Source organism: Periplaneta americana, chromosome 16 (genome assembly GCF_040183065.1).
Source record: "Periplaneta americana isolate PAMFEO1 chromosome 16, P.americana_PAMFEO1_priV1, whole genome shotgun sequence".
Taxonomy (NCBI): Eukaryota; Metazoa; Arthropoda; class Insecta; order Blattodea; family Blattidae; genus Periplaneta; species Periplaneta americana.
Window position 1 is genome coordinate 10,771,216 of NC_091132.1, and position 13,961 is coordinate 10,785,176.

The window sequence follows — 13,961 nt, forward strand, 5'->3', positions numbered from 1 at the left end:
AAGCATTTCATCCCTAGTTCTTTTTCCAGAGGTCCACAGAAGAAGCTCCTTTGCCTATCCTCCTTTTCACATTCTGATAGCAGCTCATGTTACTATTTAGGCCTACCCCAAGTAGGCCTGGGTTAGGCCTATATATGAAGCTGTCCACTTATTCCACTGCCTCATTTAGAATTCACACTTTTATCTTCTTTATTTTCCTCCCTATGACCATGGCCTTCGTCTTGTTTGCATTTATCTTCATCCCATACTGCTCACAGCTGTCATTTAGCTCCAGTAGCACATCCTTAGTGTCATCTCTTCTGATAACAACGCAATATCATCAACAATTCTTATGCACTTTATTCTTCTTCCTCCTGCTATCCCCTCTCATGTTCTGAAAACAGTTCTTCTTAAGCCTATTAAATACAGACTATAAAATATATGCCAATATTACCAAGAATAAACTTAGTAGGCTACTGTCTATTGCAGAGTTATCGAAACAAGGGAAATCACGTGACAGTTACTTACTTAAAGCGGCCCTTTTCTTTAAGTTATTTTAAACAGTTAAATAATATTACGCAGAAGACCGCTTTCAATTCCGAACAGCAAATGTTTTCACGAAATAGCTAAAACAGCCCAGAAACAAGCCTTTACAGAGGGGCCAGCAGAAACGGGTAGGGGAAACCGAGATACGACTTAGGCTTAACCACTCGGGCGGACAGTAGTAGCTAAATAGGTAGCCTAGTATAGATCTATTCTAATAAAACTGAGGAAGAGCAGAATCGTCCGCAGCTAGATCGAACCGCGAACTCCGGGTCTAATGACAAGCATGACAGCCTCTATAAGAATGCTGCAAGGCTGCCTAAATGTAGGAAGTGGAAGAACTCTTCTATTGTCATTTCTCGAAAAATAAAGAATGACAGTCGACCTGCGAGTTAATGGACAAAACGGTTGTATCGGAAATACTATGTTATAGGCCTACAAGCTTGTTTACTGAATCGAAGAGGCAGTTGCCTTCCCTTTGGCAAATGAGCAGCACAAAAGTGGTTGAGAATTTAAAGATGGAGGAGAGGGTTCCTTGAAGATTCTCCACGACAAGGACGCCCTACATCACCGTCCTCTACCATCAGCTAACTGTTCAGTTCGATGGTCGCGAGGGCGATGAAATTAGATATTAATGGGCTTCCCCTGGGAGGGAAGTAAAGCTGGGTCTCGTGTCGTAGATTTTCGGCACCTAAAAGAACTCTGTCCCTGACATTCAGTTCCAGGATAAATGTCAGACATTTGTCGCTCACGCGTACATTTTGAGATAGAGTTCCACACCACTAGCGTTACGGAATGGGCGCTGGATCGAGTCGTCATGGAGAAGGAATTTTCTCATGAAATTTCGCCCAGTGTATGGGACCGTTATCCAGCCAGCCTCGTGATGAATTTGGAGAGCTACGCTGAGTAGAGAACTCCGGTTTCGGAAGAAAGCCGTAACGACTGTGGAGATTATCGTGCTGACCACACGTCACCTCCGAGGCCAGTAATCCGCTGGTCGGCCTTGACCCTTCACGGGTTGTCACGCCACGAATTACTTATTATTTACAATGGGAAAAGAACTAAGGAAGAGACTAGCGACGTGCTTTGTGTGGAGTGTGACATTGTATGGGGGAGAAACATGAACATTACAATGAAGTGAAGAGAAACGACCAGAAGCATTTGATATAAGCCGGGAGAAGTAGCAGCCTGGGCCTATTTGACTAGTAGTAGACTATTTTATTAGTAACGCTTTCAACTTCAGCGTCAAAATTAAACGCCGTACCCTAAATCTACGACACGGGACCCAGGCCCTAGGACCAAGTATGAACCAGCGAGTCTCGAAGCCAACGGCCAGCTAGACTACCGGGGATGATATGGTGCTGGTGGAGGAGATTTTTCCACATTGCTTTGTTTCGCCGATTAAAACTTATTTATGCAATTGAATTTAATCGCTCGTAATATTCATTCATTCACTCACTCACTCACTCATTCATTCATTCATTCACTCACTCATTCACTCATTCATTCACTCACTCACTCATTCATTCACTCATTCACTCACTCATTCATTCACTCATTCATTCACTCATTCATTCACTCACTCATTCATTCATTTACTTACAACTTCTACCAAAAGTTTAAGGACACCCCTTCAAAAATGATGTTTGTCTCCTGACTTTATAGGCCTACTGTACTTATGTGAAACCCCCTGATCTTTATACTGTATAGGAACCAAATGTCTGTGAAAAATGACGTTTTTTCTACAAACCTAACCTCCCTATCTTTCAAACTGTGGATTTTATAGCATTTTTTTCTGTTATGAAAACTTCATAAAAATTACATTTTTTTGTAGGAGAAAAATTAATTACTACAGAATGAATGTAGGCCTACTTAGATCAATGAATTTTGGGAAAGAGTTAGACATATCTGAAATGCTTTTTGTGCAATGATTACTTTTTATTTAAAAAATTATGACAGAATGTTCACGCATTGTAATCCAGATTTTTCCTTTCCTTTAGTCTATTTAGGAAGAAAATGGTCATTTTCTAAAATTCCCTTGAGTTTGAAATTCCCGGCAAATTGATTCGGGACCGTCACTCCCATTCTCATCATAACATTGGGCGTTGGTAACTGGTCAATCAGCTTATTTCCTCCATTTTTAGTAATCTGTCGTAGAGTTTGTTACAAGTGTGGAAAGGTTAGATTTTTTCCTTGAAAAAAAGTGAAAATGGATCGAAATTCAGTGAGTGTGAGCGTGAAGTGGCAGATTATTGAGATGTGGAAGAATGACTTGAGATATCTAACTCTGTTTCCTACAAAAAATGCAATTTTTCAATAAAGTTTTCATAGCAAAAAATTGTTATATAATCCACAGTTAGAAAGATAGAGAGATTGGGTTAGAGTAAAAACACCTCTTTTGAATGGTTGTCCTTAAACGTTTGGTAGAAACTGTACTTACTGATTCTGGCGGGCGGAGTAAATGCTAATAGTGTTTTCTTTCACAGCACCAGAAATAAATACAAACAAATTGCAAGTAAAACATAGAGAAAGAACAAAAAATAAATTAACAATTGAGACACAATCTACAAAAAAGAAGTATAATAGTAGCTTAATTAGAACTATTATATTTATATAGGCCTAGTAGCAAATGTATTTCTTTTTGTTGAGGTCACAAAGCCACCAAATACTTGTAAACCTATTTATTAACGGCAACGTCTAAGCTAAGGTCTCATATCTCCTTCTGCCTTTAAGTAAAGGTCTCAAACTTTGATCATCTCCTGTAAAAGCTGCTTTTATTATTTTAATAACGTCCAGATGATGTGTAGTCTACGCCCACAAAGATCAGAGGGAAACGGAAAGAGAACGGGAGCTCTATAAAAGACGAAAACGTATCAACAATAATGTGATATATTCACACTTATCATCAAGGGGAAGACTGAAGGAAAAGGGGAGCACTGACCGGAAACAGACGTCACGGTTATGCAACGTAAAACAATGGAGGGCTTCAGAAATGTAAAGGAATTGATTCACACTGAGACAAGCCGGCAACAGATGAGAGCAGTGACGAAATTAGGGAGGGAGTGGCCCGAGGGGAAAATTGCCCGTACTTGGAGTTCAAAGTTTCTCCCTCTGGTAATTTCATACGCATCTAAATTGTGTCAGCTTCACGTTGAATTGTTTACAGCCTAAGATGTTTAAAACTACAGCGACTTAAATATCATGTTGATAAATCTTTCTCTTTCTCAAAATATATGCCAATAGAATAGCCTAAGATCCTAAGCAATATTGACCCTCTTCTACAGCTAAAGATCTCTCTAGTTTAAAAACTGTGTATTTATGTAAAGTGTACATTCTAACAATAATTATTTTACGTCGTTTTTTAACTTGAAACGCAGAAAGCATGTCGTGTCCATCAGGCGCATATGCTAATGATGATGATGAAGATGATGAAAATAATAATAATAATAATAATAATAATAATAATAATAATAATAATAATAATAATAATAACAATAATACTATGATGCAACTTGATTCGAATATTTAACCTATTACTGTATGAATAGGCCGGCCTTACTTACTTACTTACTTACTGGCTTTTAAGGAACCCGGAGGTTCATTGCCGCCCTCACATAAGCCCGCCATTGATCCCTATCCTGTGCAAGATTAATCCATTCCCTATCATCATATCCCACCTCCCTCAAATCCATTTTAATATTATCTTCCCATCTACGTCTTGGCCTCACTAAAGGTCTTTTTCCCTCCGGCCTCCCAACTAACACACTGTATATGCATTTCTGGATTCGCCCATACGTGCTACATGCCCTGCCCATCTCAAACGTCTGGATTTAATGTTCCTAATTATGTCAGGTGAAGAATACAATGCGTGCAGTTCTGTGTTGTGTAACTTTCTCCATTCTCCTATAACTTCATCCCTCTTAGCCCCAAATATTTTCCTAAGCACCTTATTCTCAATCACCCTTAACCTATGTTCCTCTCTCAAAGTGAGAGTCCAAGTTTGACAACCATAAAGAATAATCGGTAATATAACTGTTTTATAAATTCTAACTTTCAGATTTTTTGACAGCAGACTGGATGATAAAAGCTTCTCAACCGAATAATAACACGCATTTCCCATATTTATTCTGTGTTTAATTTCCTCCCGAGTATCATTTATATTTGTTGCTGTTGCTCCAAGATATATGAACTTTTCCACCTCTTCAAAAGATACATTTCCAATTTATGCATAGGCATAAGTATTAAAAAATTGAAACAACTAGTACTATTGATAAATGCTTCCTTTTCTTAAATCTGTTGGCTGACAGACCCTGGAATTCCAAGTACTATGAAATGAGTATGAGGATGTTTGATGGGTGTGTAAGCTTATAGATTATGGTGAGTGGATACATCACTAATGATGGAGGCAATAGTGTAGGAAAGGCAGAGATAAAACCGGAACTTATGTGTTGGATTCTGCCTGCCTAATAATATGTAACCTAGCTCCGAAACGTTGGATGTGTCTGCATTTCTATGACATCGTACAACTACCCAGAAATTCCACGCCACTGAAATATAACTTCTTGTTAATTCCATTAGTGTATCCAGAATGTTGTTTGAATTTTATTTTGATGTAACCTTAACTGTAACCTATTTCCTGCCATTTTTTAAATTAACAGTAGGCCTTTAAATACAAAGTGATATATATATAGGACTAACACATTTCTTTCTTTCTTTATTTCAAAACGAATGATGCTAGCCATTTTGTTATACTTCAAATGTAGAGTAGGCTATATTTGGGAGATTTCTAACTTCTATAGCAAATGTTGAAAATTCTTTATTTAATCGGTTGGAAATTCACTTAGCCTAATGACCAGTTTTTAACGTCATTTTAAGCAGGAATTTTGATTCCTTGTCACGAGATGCGCAGATGTTTATTCTTTATTCCTTATTGTTGCCAGCTGTTTTCGACATTCTGTTTTAGCCACTGAAAATGCAGTACACAAGAAATCAACGGCTCTTCCTTGTGAAGCAATACTGGATTATGAATACAATTACAGCTACTCAAAGGGCATACCAGAGAGAATTCGGTGTTAGTAATTCCCCTCAAAGAAACACGATACTGGGACTGGTAAAGAAATTGGAAACAACTGGATCTCTAAAAGAATAATAATTTTGATGATAATAAATATACAGAATAAAGAAAAAACATCTGCTCATCTCGAGACACGGAATGAAAACTCCTGCTTAATTTGACATTAAAAAATGGTTATTAAGTGAATTTGCAGCCGAATAAATAAAGAATTTTCAACTTGCTATAGAGGTTAGTAATCTCCCTAAGATACTCTACATTTGAGGTATAACAGAGTGTGGCTAGCATCATTCGTTTTGAAAGAAAGAAAGAAACAAACAAACAAAGAAAGAAAGAAAGAAAGAAAGAAAGAAAGAAAGAAAGAAATGTGTTAGTTCTATATAAATCTCTCTGTACTTATATATCAGGACATAATAAATTATTAATATTTTCAAACAAAAGGCCTTAAGTATGTTTTTACATGTTTTTATTATTAATTATTGTCTTTGTATTGAAAATTTTATGAAGTCACGGCTTTCTTTGGAAAAAGCTTCTAACTTCTAAACGGCTAGAGAAAATCTGATTCTAAAATTCATTCACAGTGTTCTGCCCAAAGGTAGGTCTTTCACTGCAAACTCAGCTTTCTCCAATCTTTTCTATTTTCTGCTTTCCTCTTTGTCTCCGTATAGGCTATGATCCACAGCCTACATCTTAATGTCGTCTATCATCTGATACTTTCTTCTGCCCCGAACTCGTCCCCTGTTCACCATTCCTTCCAGTGCATCCTTCAGTACGCAGTTTCTTCTCAGTCAGTGACCCAGCCAATTCCTTTTTCTCTTTCTAATTAGTTCCAGCATCATTCTTTCTCCATCCATTCTTTCCAACGCAGCTTCATTTCTTATTCCGTCTGTCCATTTCACATGCTCCATTCTTCTCCATATCCACATTCGCTTCTCTTCACTTCGTCGTAATATCCATGTTTCTGCCCACAGACACATTGCCACACTCCACACAAAGCACTTCACTACTCTCTTCCTCGCACAAGATGATTCTAAAATTATGGGTAGTTTTATTGGACGTGGCAACCACGCACTCACGCTGATGCAGTCTAACATTATAAACGAGTTTATTTATGTTCTAGGTTACATTTCCTCCAAATGGATGATAAAGTGTAGATAGCCTACAGACATGTTGTAAATAATAAACTAAAAAATCCGACGGTGCTTCAACCTTATCATGTGCCGTGGCTGTATCATCAATGGGTATGGAGGGGGAAGATAAGCTTCAGTTTGAGAGGACCTTCCGTCTCAGTAGATTTGTATAATATTAACCATCCTCAAAGTCTCTTTCTGACAGCTCATTCTTCCCCTTCTCGCACATCTCACATGCCAAGTCTCGTCTCCTCACCTATAGGCCCACCTACTTTGGTTCAAGGTTGTATAGCAAAATAATTGAAAAATCCCCAGATTTACAAAATTTTAGTGTCAGCAGATTAAAAAAAACCGTTAGGAATATAATTTTTAAATAATATGTATTTGTTCAATGTGTATTTAGCCTATGTATTTGTATTATATAAGTTAAATTGTAAACACTGAATTTCTATTAGTTCTAAGTTAATTTAATGTTCGGATAGCTCCCTGACCACGAGTTTTATTCCTTCAGGAATGATTTCTGTTTACAATTGTACAAGTTTTTTTCAATAGCAATAAATTTATCACTTTTAAATTTTATATCTTCTACTAGCTGAAAGCACCCGGCGTCGCACGGGTTTTCCTTTCTGCTTCTATTTTTAATTAAACTGGTTATACATTTTCGGAAATCTCGGAAACCCAACTATAGACAACCAAAACGAATTATCTTTACTACGCTAAGACGAATCTTTACTTAACGTCACTTACATGAATTGATGAACTCCTTAGCGAAATGCCTGCCAGCGTTAACTCAATTTAAAACAGTTGTAAATCAGGCACCGAAAAGACAACATGTCATCATGTGCCCGATGTCCAACGGTTTCTTTAAATTGATATATTTATTTGTTTTTATTTATTTATTCTGGTGTAGTTAAGGCCATTAGGTCTTCTCTTCCACACCGCCAGAAATACAAACAAAATAATAGAAAAATCAAACTATGAACAACGTAAAACCCAACGAAAATATGATTCCTTTTCCTCTTTCTGATCAGTTTCAGCATCGAATCAATATGTCACATATATAATTTAATTTATATTGGAAGATTTTTTATCCCTTGACTGCTGTACACTCACTTATATCATACCCAGTTTTTTTTAAAATATGACTTGGAAAACTATATCTCACAAATTCAGAACATATTATATTAATTCTTGTTTTATACACAGAATACAAATACAATATAAACTTGCAATAAGTCATTTTTTTAACATAAAGACTAATATTCTGAGAGACGTATAGGCTTAACGGTATTTTAGAAATTAAGAGATTATTATTTCCACAATGCATAACATACATTTGCAACGTGATTATACAGATAGAATTTCGCAGTAACATATTTTCGGACGTGAACAACAATATTTTGAGAGACGTATATTTTAGGATTAATATAACTTAGTGTTATTTTCAGTCGCCTTATGTACATTCGCATATTACATTAGCAACATGACAGAAATAGCAGTGAATTGCTTTTCGATATGTGTAATTTTTTTTCTTCCCACTCCTTTGTATAAAATATAGTCGAGGATGTGAAAAACACGCAGTTTTTAAGTCAATGTCTGCAACTTAGAGCTACTGTCCTTCAGCTTCATTTTAATATGGCCATTACAAATGCTAGTCGCACTGAAATTGCAGTTACTTAAAATCGAAAGGGTACCATAGCAATATGTGAGATAAAAACATCTTCTCCTTTCGTTTTTCCAGTTAATATTGCCACTTCTGTTACGTTTCGCATGAGTTCTTCACACCTTCTTGTTGGTGCATAATTTTGGTGGGTCAATATTTCGCAATAGTATTTCTGGTTATTCAGTATTAAGTAAATTATGTGATAGCAATCCTTGTAGATTGAAAGAATTCTAGAATTCAGTTGCATAAAACACAGTCTGCTCACTATCTACAACTGCATCGAGAAATTCATAATACTGTCCTGGACTGCGTAAAGATACTTATTGCACGAATTATCTAGTGTATATTTGTATAGAGAACATACATACATACATACATTCATTCATACATACATACATACATACATACATACATACATACATACATACATACCCACATTCAATTTTATATATTAAGATTGTACATGCGTCATGCAAAAGTTCCGATAATTGTATGACATATAGGCTAAAGAACACACAAATATCAATAGAGGATTCCAGGGGGCATAAGGGGGTGTTCCACCAAACGACCAGTTGCTATAGAAACGCCTAGTCTATCTTATGCAGTGTAACTACATACTAGGCAAAGTCATAAAAGCAACGCTTTCATGTAAACTGGAATCCTCTATAGTAGTTAGGCCTGTATTTATGTTGGTGCCTTAATTCATTAAACTTGAACTTTGCAGTTGTTTGGTTACGCTTGTCTTTATTGGAACTAACATTCAGTTGAAACCAGTCTCTTACAATTTGATTCATTTCATTGTTTCGCAGATGATCAGGTGATATTAGCGGAAAACGAAGAAGAACTACAAAGAGCGGTTAATAATTTGAATAAAATAGCAAAAGATTTCAGCATGACTATATCTAATACAAAAACTAAATCAATGGCCCTCAAAGAAAAAATACAAAAACGAATAAAAATAGTCATAAATCAGGAAGTTATAGAACAGGTCTCAAATTTTATATACTTAGGCAGTCTACTAAAATCTCAACTATGAGCGCACAAACAGATATAGAAGAGAATTTACAAAAATATAATAAATTAAATGATTGTATAAAAAGACATTTTGGGAAAGGTATGAAAAAAGAAATTAAACTAAGAATGCATAATATTACTTCAAAACAAGCCCTAAAATTCGCAAGTGAAACTTGGGTCTTAAGAGCTAAAGATAAATCAAGAATAGAAGCAGCACATATGAGGTTCCTGAGATCAATACTGGGAGTTACCCGAAGAGATAGACTACGTAATAAAGATATTAGAAACCAACTACAACAGGAGAATACGGTGAAAGAGATACAAAGATATCAGAAGCAATGGAAAGAACGTGTATTAAGAATGAGTCCTTCCAGACTTCCACAGCAAGCTTTTTTTTACAGACCATTTGGAGGCCGAGACGTTGGGAGACCGGTGAGAAGATGGAGTGACCAATTTGAGTGAAAACAATTAGCATCGGAATAGGTCGCAAAGGCCTAAACAGTGTTTAGGAAGAAGAAGAAGAAGAAGAAGAAGAAGAAGAAGGTAATTTTCTTAGTACTTTCTTTACAATTTTTGTCATTTGTTTATTTTACTATCAATATTTTTTAATGCATCTGCGTCTCTTAGAGGACGCTCAACTGCCTTGTACGTTCTACATTTCTCCTTCGTTCTTTATCATTTAATGTCTGTGAGTGTATAATGTGTTCGATGTGAGGGATTTAGCCTGCTTCCATTACTTCCATTATTATCTTTATGCTCGACCATGCCGAAATGTAGTAATTATACACCTGGTAGCAGATCTTTAATGCATGTCATTAAAGTACACCTACTCATTAAAGGTCAGGTCTTTCAGCCAATGACGACTCAGGTTACAACTGTTCAGCCAATGACAGGTCAGCTTTCTACCGTTATAAAACCGCAAGTATCGATTATTCTCGGATATGCAATCGAAAGAGAATTAGCGAAAAGTCACGGAGGCTGGAAATCCAATACTGCCGCAGAAGGTTATGTTCTGTTACTATAATAATTAGCGTTAATTGTAAATAATATTCAAATAAATTCAATTTGTCATCTCGTTTTTCAATGTCTAATTTAATGTCAATGTTATCTCTGTAGGTTCTTATGGCCTAGCAAGGTCAATGTGGACATCTGTTCCTCGGAAAAAATCAATACTTTCGCGTCTGCCAACATCTCACAACATACGGGACATTGGCCAAGGTCAGATACAAAGAAAATTAATAATATCAAGTTAGAAATATGGTCGAGCATAAAAAGTCGCATGAAACTCGCCTATAATGGTAATTAAGAAGCTCGTATGAAAATTATGAAACTCGCTTGCGCTCGTTTCATAAATATCCATACTCGCTTCTTAATTACCTTCATTATAGGCTCGTTGCATAATGTACTATTATTGTATGTGTAAGCTAGTTTGTTGTGGTGTATGATTCTCATACAGGAGACTGAAGATTTTAAACCGGAGTGTTATATCTTCATTTTGACATGATCGGCTCTACAGTGTCATTTTTACGTTCGCAGCCGTCTAGTAGGCAGCATAGTGATGGAGACCCTCCCTTCTCACGGGAAACATGTGTCAGATCTTTCAGTAACAAAACACATCTGGGTGTACTTCTAAGGACAATCGCCGTATTGTTAAGTCACGTGTTCTCTAAGTCAGTTGATGTCTTGTGTCACTTCGGTGTGAGAAACAAGTTGGTAAGTTGCTGAGTCAGTTGGAGAAGAGTAGACCTATGATACGAGATAGAACAGTGTTTGTTTAACTTATTTAGGACTAGCTGAAAGTACCCGGCGTTGCCCGGGTTTTCCTTTCTGCTTCTGTTTTCAAATGAACTGGTTGTTAAATTTTCGGAAATTTCGGAAACCCAACTATAGACAACCAAAACGAATTGTTTTACTAAGCTTTCCTCGCACATAAAGATGAATCTTTACTTAACTTCACTTACATGAATTAATACTCCTTAGCAAATGCCTGCCAAGTTTAACTAAATTTAAAACAATTGTAGATCAGGCACCGAAAAGAAAATTTTTCATTATGTGCCTGACGTTCAACTTTGTTTTAAATTTATATATTTATTTGTTTTGTTTATTTATCTCTGCCGGTCAGATGCCGCTAAATTTCAAGTGCTTTATCTTAGTCGTGGCTGTCAGCGTATTAAACACCATTAATTTTTCTGCTGTCTCCTTTCCTCCCCGCCACAAATGTGACGTTGTACAGAGGTAGAGAAAAAATAATTACATTACTTTTTATTTTATATACAGAATGCAGATAGAGTATAATTTTGCAAGAAGTCATTGTTCAGCATAAATAATAATATTCTGAAAGACATCCTATGTTATAAAAAATGAAGTGACCGTTCTTTCCACAACGCTTGACATACTACACTGGCAACCTGATTACACAGATAAAATTTCGCAAAAACACATTATTTGTCATGGGCAATAATATTTTGAAAGATATATATATTTTATAATTAAGTAGTATATCGAAATGATAGCCGTCCAAATCTTGGATTTAAAATATCGGCATCCCAATCAATTCAAATGAACAAAAATAAAGAAAATGTAAATTAATGTCTTATTTTCAGTGGGCTTACATATATTCACATGTACTACATTAGGAACATGACAAAAGTCTCATTGATATGCATACAATTCGTTTTCCCGTCTTTTGTATAAATGTGTATAGGGGCTACTTCCGTCATTGACTTCTAGCAGAATGTAATGCCCACAAGTGGCGAGGTAACACGTTAAAGTATGAAGTGTCCAACATGCCCGACTGTCCAACAGACCCTAGTTTACCCTATATGTTTAGGTGTGCTCACTTGAAAGCAAGTTACGCAATTATTGACAATGTGAAAAACACGGAGATTTAAGTGAATGTCTGCAACTTTGAGCGACTATCCTTGAGCTTTATTTTACTACGGTCATTACGAATGCTAGTTGCACTGAAATGGCAGTTGCTTAAAATCGAATGGCATGTTACTGGCTATCATAAGAATATGTGGGATAAAAACATCTTTTCCTTTCGTTTTGCCAGTTAATACTGTCACTTCTATTACGTTTGTGTTGAGTTTTTTCACACCAATTCCTGTTCCATTACATAATTCTTGTGAACCAATATTTCGCAATAGTACTATTGGTGATTCAATATTAAGTATTAAATTATGTGTTGGCAATCCTTGTGATTTCAAAGAATTTAAGAATTCAGTTTGATAAAACACAGTCTGCTCACTATCTACAACTGTCTCGAGAAACACATAATACGGTTCTGGACTGCATAAGGATATTTATTGCATGAATTGTCTAGATTTTGGCCTTCATGATGTATCTACAATGTTATATCGTTTTGATTTTTCCATGACCTCATGAAAGTCGATGTTGAATACAACAGACAATAATAAAGAACAATTGACTATAGAAGATTGCATTTCAGTATAATACATGAATGTTTGATGGTATTTATTTTAATTTTTTACTTTTTAAATTTATTTAACGTCCGTTTTAACAATTTTAATATAGCCTATGTTCTTCTCCTGGTTATGAAGATTAAATGTGCAAACTTTGGTACATATTGGTCAAAGAGTGTAGATTTGTATAGGGAACATACATACATACCCACATTCACTTTTATATATTAGACTAGCTGAAAGTACCCGGCGTTGCCCGGGTTTTCCTTTCTGCTTCTATTTTTAATTAAACTAGTTAATAAATTTTCGGAAATCTCGGAAACCTAACTATGCACAACCAAAACGAATTATCTTTACTAAGCTTCCCTCGCCCATAAAGATGAATCTTTACTTAACGTCACTTACATGAATTAATGAACTCCTTAGCCAAATGCCTGCCAGGGTTAACTCAATTTAAAACAGTTGTAAATCACGCACGAAAAGAAAACATGTCATCATGTGCCTGATGTTAAACAGTTGTTTTATATTTATTTATTTACTTCTTTTTATTTATTTGTTTTTATTTATTTATTTATTTATTTATTCTGATGTAGTTAAGGCCATTAGGCCTTCTCTTCCACACCGCCAGAAATACAATTAAAGTAATAGAACAATCAAACTATAAACAAAGTAAAACCCAACGAAAATATAATTCCTTTTCCTCTTTCTGATCAGTTTCAGCATCGAATCAATATACACTATACATATATAATTTAATTTATATTGGAAGATTTTTTTACCTCTTGACCGCTGTACACCCACTTATATCATACGCAGTTTTTTTTAATATAACTTGAAACTATGTCCCATAAATTCAGAACATATTATATTTGTTCTAATTTTATATAAAGAATACAGATATAATATATACTCGCAATAAGTCATTTTTTAACATAAAGGCTAATATTCTGAGAAACGTATAGGCCTATCGGTATTTTAGAAATTAAGAGATTTTTATTTCCACAACGCTTAACATACTAAATTTGCAACGTGAACAACAATATTTTTAGAATTATTACAATGTTATTTTCAGTGGGATTATGTATATTGACATACTACATTAGCAACATGACAAAAGTATCATTGAATTGCTTATT